Source organism: Bos indicus, chromosome 8 (assembly GCF_029378745.1).
Source record: "Bos indicus isolate NIAB-ARS_2022 breed Sahiwal x Tharparkar chromosome 8, NIAB-ARS_B.indTharparkar_mat_pri_1.0, whole genome shotgun sequence".
NCBI classification, from domain to species: domain Eukaryota; kingdom Metazoa; phylum Chordata; class Mammalia; order Artiodactyla; family Bovidae; genus Bos; species Bos indicus.
Genome location: NC_091767.1, coordinates 65,003,253 through 65,015,489, shown reverse-complemented (window position 1 = coordinate 65,015,489; position 12,237 = coordinate 65,003,253). Strand labels below are relative to the sequence as shown.

The 12,237-nt window shown below is 38.9% G+C and overlaps 1 protein-coding gene across 3 annotated transcripts in view; it reads left to right on the top strand.

The window, feature by feature from the left end:
- The window catches only part of ERP44 (endoplasmic reticulum protein 44), a 96,817-nt gene that overhangs the window by 28,021 nt on the left and 56,559 nt on the right, over nt 1-12,237 (top strand). For 2 of the 3 annotated variants that reach the window (XM_070794832.1, XM_070794833.1), the window contains exon 2: nt 1-12,237. This exon is cut by the window's left edge. The exons of the other annotated variant lie outside the window; for it this stretch is intronic. The gene's annotated coding sequence lies outside the window, so the exon portion shown is untranslated. 3 annotated transcript variants of the gene reach the window in all.

Genomic DNA, 12,237 nt, shown 5'->3' with positions numbered 1-12,237 from the left:
AACTTTTTCTCCCAAATAAACTGCTTGTCTCAGGGGTCTACTTTTGGCAGGAGCCCAAATGAAGATAAGCTATCATTTTCCTCTAAAATGTCCTTTTTTTTTTTTAACATAACTGCTTGCATCCTCATGGTATCATATTACATGTATTTGTTATTTCCTATGTGGGCTTCCCAGGCAACTCAGTGGTCAAGAATCTGCCTGCTGATGCAGGTTCAATCCCTGGGTCGGGAATATAAGGAAATGGCAACCCGCTCCAGTATTCTTGCCTGGGAAATCCCTTGGAGACAGGAGCCTGGTGGGCTATAGTCTGTGGGGTCACAAAGAGTTGGACATGATTGAGTGACTAAACAACAATAGTTTCCTATACACTAATTCTTGGGCTTGATTAGATTGAAATCAGGTTTAGTTTTAGGGGATTAAGATTACTTCATAAGTGGTGCTTTTTATTTCCTATTGCATTCTTTTAAGAAACATTAGTATATAGTTAATGCTGCTGTATGCTATATATGAGAGTTATTGTGAGGGGGAATCCTAAGAGTTTGCATCACAGGAGAAATACATATTTTTTTAATTTTGTTTCTACGTGAGATCATGGATGTTTATTAAACTTACTGTGGTAATCATTTCATGAGTGTATACATTCAGTGATTATGCTTACTGCTTACACTTATACAGTGCTATGTATCAATTATATCACAAGAAAACAGGTAGAAAAAAGCAACATGTGGTTGTCCCACTTGTAGAGATGTTAAGATTGTTCAGTAACAGTGCTGATGTGGTTGTTTCACATTAAGATTAATTCAAAGCTTCTGGATATCCTAGGCAAAAAGGGACTATGACTTACTGTATAATACTCATTACTCCGTGCCCAGCAGTTATCTAGGCTTCCTTGATGGCTAAGACAGTAAAGAATCTACCTGCAATGCAAGAGACGTGGGTTTGATCCCTGGGTTAAGAAGATCCCCTGGAGAAGGGAATTGCTACCCACTCCAGTATTCTTACTTGGAGGATTCCATGGACAGAGAAGTCTGGTGGACTACAGTCCATGGGGTGGCAAAGAGCCAGATGTGCTAATGCTAATGCTAAGTCACTTCAGTCGTGTCCGACTCTGTGTGACCCCATAGATGGCAGCCCACCAAGCTCCGCCATCCCTGGGATTCTCCAGGCAAGAATACTGGAGTGGGTTGCCATTTCCTTCTCCAATGCATGAAAGAGAAAAGTGAAAGTGAAGTCACTCAGTCGTGTCCGACTGTTAGCAACCCCATGGACTGCAGCCTACCGGGCTCCTCTGTCGATGGATTTTCCAGGCAAGAGTACTAGAGTGGGGTGCCATTGCCTTCTCCGAGCCAGATGTGACTTAACGACTAACACTTTCTTTTTTGCAGGAATTATGGTGACTATTAAAATACTTGAGAGGAAATGTTCTCTTTTTTTTTTAAATATGAAAGTCAAATTATTAAGTTTGATCTTGCCAGTTATAATATAAATATCAATATAGTGTTATTCACATCTCTTTCCCAAGTGCCTTGGACAGCGCCTCAGTTCAGTTGCTCAGTTGTGTCTGACTCTTTGCGACCCCATGAATCGCAGCATGCCAGGCCTACCTGTCCATCAGCAACTCCCAGAGTTCACCCAAACTCATGTCCATCGAGTCCATCCAGCCATCTCATTCTCTGTTGTCCCCTTCTCCTCCTGCCCCCAATCCCTCCCAGCATCAGGGACTTTTCCAGTGAGTCAACTCTTAGCATGAGGTGGCCAAAGTACTGGAGTTTCAGCTTCAGCATCAGTCCTTCCAATGAACACCCAGGACTGATCTCCTTTAAGATGGACTGGTTGGATCTCCTTGCAGTCCAAGGGACTCTCAAGAGTCTTCTCCAACACCACAGTTCAAAAGCATCAATTCTTCCGCGCTCAGCTTTCTTCACAGTCCAACTCTCACATCCATACATGACCACTGGAAAAACCATAGCCTTGACTAGATGGACCTTTGTTGGCAAAGTAATGTCTCTGCTTTTCAATATGTTGTCTAGGTTGGTCATAACTTTCCTTCCAAGGAGTAAGCATCTTTTAATTTCATGGCTGCAGTCACCATCTGCAGTGATTTTGGAGCCCAGAAAAATAAAGTCAGCCACTGTTTCCACTGTTGCCCCATCTATTTCCCATGAAGTGATGAGGCCGGATGCCATGATCTTTGTTTTCTGAATGTTGAGCTTTAAGCCAACTTTTTCACTCTCCTCTTTCACTTTCATCAAGAGGCTCTTTAGTTCTTCTTCACTTTCTGCCATAAGGGTGGTGTCATCTGTAGGTTATTGATATTTCTCCCGGCAATCTTGATTCCAGCTTGTGCTTCTTCCAGCCCAGCGTTTCTCATGATGTACTCTGCATAGAAGTTAAATAAGCAGGGTGACAATATATAGCCTTGACGTACTCCTTTTCCTATTTGGAACCAGTATGTTGTTCCAGGTCCAGTTCTAACTTTTGCTTCCTGACCTGCATATAGGTTTCTCAAGAGGCAGGTCAGGTGGTCTGGTATTCCCATCTCTTTCAGAATTTTCCACAGTTTATTGTGAGTCACACAGTCATAGGCTTTGGCATAGTCAATAAAGCGGAAATATATGTTTTTCTGGAACTCTCTTGCTTTTTCCATGATCCAGCGGTTGTTGGCAATTTGATCTCTGGTTCCTTTGCCTTTTCTAAAACCAGCTTGAACATCTGGAAGTTCACAGTTCACGTATTGCTGAAGCCTGGCTTGGAGAATTTTGAGCATTACTTTACTAGTATGTGAGATGAGTGAAATTGTGCGGTAGTTTGAGCATTCTTTGGCATTGCCTTTCTTTGGGATCAGAATGAAAACTGACCTTTTCCAGTCCTGTGGCCACTGCTGAGTTTTCCAAATTTGCTGGCATATTGAGTGCAACACTTTCACAGCATCATCTTTCAGGATGTGAAATAGCTCAACTGGAATTCCATCACCTCCACTAGCTTTGTTCGTAGTGATGCTTTCTAAGGCCCACTTGACTTCACATTCCAAGATGTCTGGCTCTAGGTGAGTGATCACACAATTGTGATTATCTGGGTCGTGAAGATCTTTTTTGTACAGTTCTTCTGTGTATTCTTGGCACCTCTGCTTAATATCTTCTGCTTCTGTTAGGTCCATACCATTTCTGTCCTTTATTGAGACCATCTTTGCATGAAATGTTCCCTTGGTATCTCTGATTTTCTTGAAGAGATCTCTAGTCTTTCCCATTTTGATGTTTTCCTCTGTTTCTTTGCATTGATCACTGAAGAAGGCTTTCTTATCTCTCCTTGCTATTCTTTGGAACTCTGCATTGAGATGCTTATATCTTTCCTTTTCTCCTTTGCTTTTTGCTTCTCTTCTTTTCACAGCTATTTGTAAGGCCTGCTCAGACGTCTGGCCATTTTGCTTTTTTGCATTTCTGTTCCATGGGGATGGTCTTGATCCCTGTCTTCTGTACAATGTCAGGAACCTCAGTCCATAGTTCATCCGGCACTGTATCTATCTGATCTAGTCCCTTAAATCTATTTGTCACTTCCACTGTATAATCATAAAGGATTTGATTTAGGTCATACCTGAATGGTCTAGTGGTTTTCCCCACTTTCTTCAATTTCAGTCTGAATTTGGCAATAAGGACTTCATGATCTGAGCCACAGTCAGCTCCCAGTCTTGTTTTTGCTGACAGCGCCTAGCATGTAATAAATGACTCAGTGAAACATTTGTGGATTGAATGAATGACCTAACAAAAGACTGAAGAATATTTGGACCACATGTTTGTAGACTTTCTTACGGGCATCCTGGGGAAGAATTACAGTTTAGCACAAGGAGGGCAGTCATAATTTTCTCTGGGCATATATATATGAATATTTGTTCTGGACTGTTATCTTGCCAGATCCAGTGCTAGATACTAATTGGGAGATGGTGATGAATGGAATGGTCTCTCACACATTTCCCCCTGGTCCCAGAGGGTGTACAGAAAAGGAAAACAATTCTCATCTTGAATTTTCTTCCAGTTCCTATGCTCTGTTAGTACTTCCATTTCTGGAAATCTGGGTTTTAGAGAGGTGCTGTTTTTATCAAAAAATCCTTTCCACACAATGATAAGCTCATTCTCAGTCCTGAAGAGTGTTTTGTAATAAGAGTATTCTCTGAATGTCAGAGAAGTGCATTGTCTTCCAGGTAAATTGATTTATCCATTTTTAGGATACAGTGAAGAACAAAACACAGATGACATCAATTTTTAATGGAAATTCTTACATGATCAAATAACTAATATGTAAGAAAAAGTATGAATTACAGCATTTTTTCTTTTTATTTTCTATGGTTGTTTTTACTGACAGAATTTGATTTAAGGGATTGTATTATTTATATTTGAATTCTTTGTTTTTGCATAGAATTTGTTTTCTGAAACATGTCTGCACCCACCATATTTTGAGTTATTTAATGAAGAAGGTTGTGACTCTTAATGTTTCTTTATAAAAGCGAATTGGTTCTGACTTGTCCAAAATGGGTTGCACTGATGTTATAGGAAGGTTGTATCTGCGCGAGCTAAGGGTTATAGTAGCTTCCCAGTGCTATTCTATACTTAGTCCTGCTTTTCCCCTCTCTTTGAACTTGTGGTTCATTATAATGCTTCTGGGAATACTAACAGTGAGATGTGCCTTGATTGATACTCACCTTCAAGGCTCTTACAGTGCCTATCAGCCTCAGCTTATTTTCTCTGGGGACCTTTCATATCTCTTAGCTCCTGGCAGCTAACTGCAGACCTCTGTGTTTCTGCTGCCTGCCAGCTTAATGCAAAACTGAGAGTGAGAGCACTGGCCCCAGGGAGGAGAAGCGCTCTGGTCCCATGGCATTGGCACTTCCGGTGGGAGGCTGATTTGTCAAAATCTGGATCATAAATAGAAGGAACCTTGTGCCTGGTACATTACTTGTTTCTTGCTATAGGAGACACACAGGTGTCCTAGGTGGTGCCAGTAGTAAAGAACCTGCCTGCCATAGCAGGAGACTTGAGAGACGTGGGTTGATCCCTGATTTGGGAAGATCCCCTGGAGGAGGAAATGGCAGCCCATTCCAGTATTCTTGCCTTGAGAATCCCATGGACAGAGGAACCTGGCAGGCTACAGTCCATGGTGTCACACAGAGTTGGATACGACTAAAGCAACTTAGCACGCGTAGGAGACACGTAGTTTGTGAAGGGCTTTGAGAATCTCCCAGTAGGAAGGCGGGTAAATGAAAGATTCAGCAAAAATACAATAAGCTGTTACTGCAGAATTCCTCGCACATGTAATGGCAGTTGAGAACAGTAATGCCATAGAGAAGATATATCCTCTACTGAAGCTTCTATTTTTTGTGTAGAAATATCTATTCAAGCAGGACATACTTCTAAAAATTAACATCAATGTAGATTTCTAATGAGATTTTAGTTTCCCATTTCTCTAAAATCGGTAATTTGCATGTCAATACAAAATTCTCATGAATGAGCTTACTGTATTCACATTTGAGGGCCAAAAAATGTTGTACATGATTTAAAATGAATTTACTTGCTTGTTTGCAGAGTCAAAACTTGTTGTCTAAGGCCATGGTACTTCAACTTTTAATATGAACAGAGTCACTAGGAGATCTTATAAAACTGGAGATTATGCTTCAGTAGGTGGGGTGGGGCCTGCATTTCTCCCCAGCTCTTCCATGATGCCACTTTGCTGGTTCAGGGACCACTGTTTGAATGCAAAGTTTGAAGTCATTGGGCTATAAGACAAACTCAATCACTGGAAATACTTTCTGTTTTCTAAACTCATTTACTAAGATATTCTAATAAAACACAGTAAGGCCGAGGGAATGCTTTTGTTACTATAAATCTTGCCAAAAGAAATATTTAATAACCTCTTCTGCCTGGTATTAAACTGTATTAGCTTCTGGTCCTGAAAGTCCCAAATCATTTATTTTCATGACTGAATTAACAGCCTTAAAATGGAACAATACAAGACATATTGGGTTTTTATCCACTATTGTAGCATAGCTATTTGTAAGTGTGAACATTCTCTGTGCTGAAGTGTCTGGAAGTCATGCCAGGGAATAGCTGAGGGAACTGGAAGAAGGTATTACTAGGGATTTGTGACAGCTCAAAGACAGCAATAGCAAGGGGTTTCTGTAGTAAGTAGAAAGATCACTTCTGAGTATCCTTCTAAATCTGAGTGTGTGTATCATCACCTAGTGTTGTGCTTTTCATCATTACATTATTAAAAACAAATTTTAAAATAGACTTATTTGATAACCTTATTTTTCTCCAACATGTTAAAAATGTTTATTGACTATTCCCATTTGTGAACCCCTTTTCCTTGGTTCTCACTTCTAACACCCTACCTCTAAATTCTCAGTTTATTATCACGATCTGCCCATTCATTCACTTAGTACATATATGAGTAATCATTATGTACTGGTAGGTACCGTAGTAGGTGATGTGTGGGGTACGAAGTGGAATAAGGTACAATCTCTACTTTCAAGGTACTGAACATCTCCTACAGGAGGTAAGGTAGAACAAATAATCTGTGTGAAAAATTAATGTTAACAACCTAAGAAAGTGTTCTGGAGCTTCAGAGGAGAGAGAAATTAATTATTCTTGTCTGGGATCATCAGGAAAGCCTTCATAGATAAGATAGTATTTGAACTGGGTCTTGAAAACTAAATGCTTTCATAGCTGTTTCAAGCAGAGGAAGCTACATGTGCAAAGTATGGAAGCAAGAGACTAAGATGTCACATTTTAGGAACTGCAAACACTGAAGACCCCTTGCATTCTTGGATTTGTAGCTTAGAGGATTTGGACCATTTGTGAATGATCCTTGAGCAGTCATATAATAATTTTTCTAAGTTACTGATTTTACCAATTTTATCCCCTTCCTAAGAACCCAATGTTTCAAGTCAGTGCCTAAGGCTAGTGATTGGTTTAGCTTAGCATTCATATCTTGGTCCATCTTTATTTTTCCCTATTCATCTCTCATTCTACTCTCATTTTACCGCATGTTATATGGGAGGACATTATTAATGCTTATTAATAATTTAGGATTTGTAAAGAGATAGTTACAGTTGCTCCCAGTTACCAAGAGTCTACTACAAATGGGCTGACCATATATAATATATAATTTATTGTCCAAACTGGGACCCTTCTGAAAGAGAGTGGTGCTATTAATAATATTCCAGGGCAAAAAGCATATACTGGATTTGTCTCAAGCAACATAGAGTATCTGACCAACTAGAATGTATGGTCAGTGTTAACTATGCTTCATGTTACTTGGAGTATAGAATATGAATGGGAAGCAGTATGATGTGATTTAGGAATGCTATGCTAAGTCACTTCAGTGGTGTCCGACTCTGTGCGACCCAATAGACGGCAGCCCACCAGGCTCCCCCGTCCCTGGGATTCTCCAGGCAAGAACACTGGAGTGGGCTGCCATTTCCTTCTCCAATGCATGAAAGTGAAAAGTGAAAGTGAAGTCGCTCAGTCGTGTCCGACTCTTAGCGACCCCATGGATTGCAGCCTAACAGGCTCCTCCGTCCATGGGATTTTCCAAGCAAGAGTACTGGAGTGGGGTGCCATTGCCTTCTCTGTTAGGAATGCTAGTGTAGGTACTTTGTGAATGATCCTAAATGCAAGCTAAGGAGTTAGGCTTTTATGCTGTAGACAGTGAAAAACCATTGGAGATTTTTTTTTTTTTTTTAGGGGCAGAGGAATCGATACATGCAAAGCAGAATTCAAAAAGATTTAGTCTGGACTCTGTGGGTAGGTTGGATTGAAGGGAGATACTGATTCAGGGAGTGTCATTTAAGGCTCTTTTCAAATAGTAACCACTCAAATGGTTTTAATGTACTAGGAAAATGTGTTTATTTATTTTAAAAATTATGCTGAGAATTTAATAGTTCACTTCCAACATGTGTTATTATTGATGTTAGTTGTACTTCTAAAGAAGATCCTGTTTGGTTGACATCTTGTTCAGTTAATGTTTTTTTCGAAAGAGGAATTGCATTAGGGCTTAGCAGTGAGTGCCAGAGCATTTTATGTGTATTAGTATTATAGCATTTTTACATGTTAACACTGTAACAGTAAGTTTGACCTCACGTTGAGAGAAGGTAAATAATAAATCTTCCCAAGATTTATTTCCAAAATACTTTTTTAAAATCATGTAACTAACTTTTCATTGTATCTTTTTTAAAATTTATATCTAATCTAGAGAGAATTTTAATTTTGCAGTAACTCCCATTTCCCTAACCTACATTTGTCCTTTTTCTATGCTTGCAGAGCAGGTTGGGCTTTTCGAGGCGGCGGGGAAAGGCATTTTCTGCCAGGAAAACCAGACAAAGCAATATGGAAGAAGGAATTAATCTTTGAAGGATTGATTATGCAGTAGTGGAAAAGAGAAAAGTAACTGGCTACTGAGTGGCTTAAAAATTGCTGTGGAAATACAGCTAGTGCACTGGTTTCACCAGCCAGTTGGGTGGCCATAAAGGGTACAGAGACATTAAAGGAAAGGCAAGCTTTTCAGTTCCCAAAGATGTCTCAGTATTTAAAAACCATCTAATGAAGAAAATATTCTTTACTTGCTGAAGAAGAATCTCCTATTTATTAATTTAAAAAAAATGTTATACAGTTTGAGAGGCTACTTTCCATTTACAGTTACTGCAAAATACTGGCTGTATTTCCTGTGTTATACAATATATCCTTTAACTTGCTTAAGCTTGAGCTTACAACCAACATGAGATGATTGGCAATGCTTTTTAATTTTCTTCGCAAGAAAATGAGCTAATGAACTGGAGAGAATGACCAATTTGTAAAATATTTCAGAAATTTGTGTCTGTATATTTACATATGTTGTAATATTTCATCATTAGAGGCTAAATTCTCCAGGACTATTAAGATCTATTGAAGATTTCTATGTAGGCTTTTGTTGTTTCTTCAAGAAAAAATTAAAAGTTAACTTAAAGTGTAAATTAAAAAAAATTATTTTTGTCCTTCTTTCCTGATTTAGAGCTACTTGTCTGTATTTTACTTAAGCACTATAGCATTTGACACATAAAGATGTTTCCCCAGGAGAATCTTGTTTCTGCCCATGGCTGACATGAAAAGAAACAATTTGTCAGACTAGTGGGGCTTGCTAACAATTCAAATAAACAACCTGTCTTTCCCTTCATACTGTGTATTAATAGAAATGTTAATGATAAATTGCCTCCCTTACACCCTACAGTGAGGAGAGATTACTGGGTCAGAGACAGTGTTCTTGCTTTGGGCCCCCTTAAACACAGCTGTTAGCAGAATCTGTCTTAGCAGTTGCATGCTCATTGGCACTATGCTTCTTATGTAATAGTTATCTGCTTAATACAGCCAAATTGATTGTGCCTAATTTTTGTCACTCTCTAGCTTGTAAAAAGCAATTAAGTTTTTTTTTTTTTTTTAATTTTACATAATTGTATTAGTTTTGCCAAATATCAAAATGAATCCGCCACAGGTATACATGTGTTCCCCATCCTGAACCCTCCTCCCTCCTCCCTCCCCATACCATCCCTCTGGGTCGTCCCAGTGCACTAGCCCCAAGCATCCAGTATCGTGCATCGAACCTGGACTGGCAACTCGTTTCTTACATGATATTTTACATGTTTCAATGCCATTCTCCCAAATCTTCCCACCCTCTCCCTCTCCCACAGAGTCCATAAGACTGTTCTATACATCAGTGTCTCTTTTGCTGTCTCGTACACTGGGTTATTGTTACCATCTTTCTAAATTCCATATATATGCGTTAGTATACTGTATTTATGTTTTTCCTTCTGGCTTACTTCACTCTGTATAATAGGCTCCAGTTTCATCCACCTCATTAGAACTGATTCAAATGTATTCTTTTTAATGGCTGAGTAATACTCCATTGTGTATATGTATCACAGCTTTCTTATCCATTCATCTGCTGATGGACATCTAGGTTGCTTCCATGTCCTGGCTATTCTGGCAGATCACCTAACAATTGCTAATCAGATGACTCCTGATTGACTGGTTTAGAGTTCATTTCTGGAAGAGCCTCAACTGTAATTAAGTGAAGCCATGGTTGGTGATGTGGAGCTTAGCAAAATAACTCTACTTGGGGTCTGTGGTCTTGTTTCTAACAACAGTATTGATACAGCAAGATTTTAGAATGGATTGTATGTTGAAAAAAATTCAAGAGATCACATAAAAATATCATAGAGCAACAAAGCTGGTCATTATCAAAGTCAAGTCATTAAATAACTCAGTAGTCACTGACAGTGTCTGCTAGGTGCTGAGGGCACAAAAGCATAAGGCATAATATGCACGCTCTATCTCAAGAGCTCTCAAACTAGTGGTGGCGGTAAGAACTGGAGAAAAAAGTGAGTCACACAGATATGATCATGATCTTCAGCTGTGTAAGCCAAGGAAGCCCATTTTTGAAGCATATGCTTCTCTGTAAACATGTATTTTGATAGGCAGTGACTAACTCTTCAAAAATTATGCCTTATGCTTTTGTGCCCTCAGCACCTAGCAGACACTGTCAGTGACTACTGAGTTATTTAATGACTTGACTTGACTTTGAAAATGACCAGCTTTGTTGCTCTATGATATTTTTATGTGATCTCTTGAATTTTTTTCAACATACAATCCATTCTAAAATCTTGCTGTATCAATACTGTTGTTAGAAACAAGACCACAGACCCCAAGTAGAGTTATTTTGCTAAGCTCCACATCACCAACCATGGCTTCACTTAATTACAGTTGAGGCTCTTCCAGAAATGAACTCTAAACCAGTCAATCAGGAGTCATCTGATTAGCAATTGTTAGGTGATCTGCCAGACAGACCCACTACCATCCTCTAAAGGAAAGTAAATTTGCAATAACCAACCAACTTTTTTTTCCTTTGCCTAGTATAATGTCTTTGTTCCTTCTCCACTCTGCCTATAAGAGTCTTTCATTTTGTACAACTCCTTGAAGCTCTTCTCTCTGCTAGATAGGATGCTGTGTGATTCAAATTTATTTCTGCTCATACATCCTTAAACATTTTAATGTGCCTCAGTTTATCTTCAAAAAGTTTATACAGTTGTCTAGAGCTAGTCATACACTGATGTGGGGAAAGATTTGTTAATTGTGGTATGGGTAGTAAGTAATGACTAGTGAGGGAAATCTGAGCTTTCCAGTTGATTTTCAAGGTATTGAAAATAGTGAGATTAGTATATAAGTAAAATATTCAGGGGTTTTAAATTATCTGGCTTGCCTTTAGGAGAGTATAATTTATTGGTTGGGAGGCCTGGCGTGCTGCGATTCATGGGGTCGCAGAGTCAGACATGACTGAGCAACTGAACTGAACAGAAATAATGTCAGCTATTAACTACTGGTATGGTAACTTGAAAATAAGACTAGTAGTATTCTCAGGCTTTTTCTAAGAAAAGAATGAATTTATAGAAGTATTTCAAATAATTATGGGCTTATTTAGCTACATCAGTATGTCTTTATATTACTTAGAAACTGACTGTTGGTGAATTATAAAATTTTAAATTGTAACTGTTGTGAGTACCAAAAGCGTCCGTGAAATGAGCAAGCAGAAGAATGTCTTTGGTACCTTGATCCAGGGTCTAATGTTAGTTGTCATTTGATAAAGAGCAGTGGTTCAGTGAATGGATTTCCACACATAAACAGGATTGAACCAAAAACTGTCCAGATATCAAATGGAAGCAATTTAAATATCCATTGACAGAGGAATGGATGAAGATGTGGTGCATGTATACAATGGAATATTACTCAGCCATGAAAAGAATGAAGCAGTGCCAATTGCCCCAACATGGATGGACCTAGAGATTGTCACACGAAGTAAAATAAGTCAGACAGAGAAAGATGAAGATCATATGACATTGCTTATATGTGAAACCTAAAATGGTACAAATGGAACTTATTTACAAAACAGAAATAGAGTCACAGATGTAGAAAACAAACTTACGGTTACCAGGAGGGCGGGGGAAGATAATTGGGAGACTGGGATTGACATATATATACTACTAGATGTAAAATAGATAACTAAGGGAATTTCTTGTGGTACAGTGGTCAGGATGCTCCACTTCCACTGCAGGGGACATGGGTTTGATCTCTGATCAGGAAACTAAGAATCCCACATGCCACACTGCATGGCCAAAAAAACCAAAAAAGAATTGGGGGGAAAAAAAAAAAGATAACAAATAAA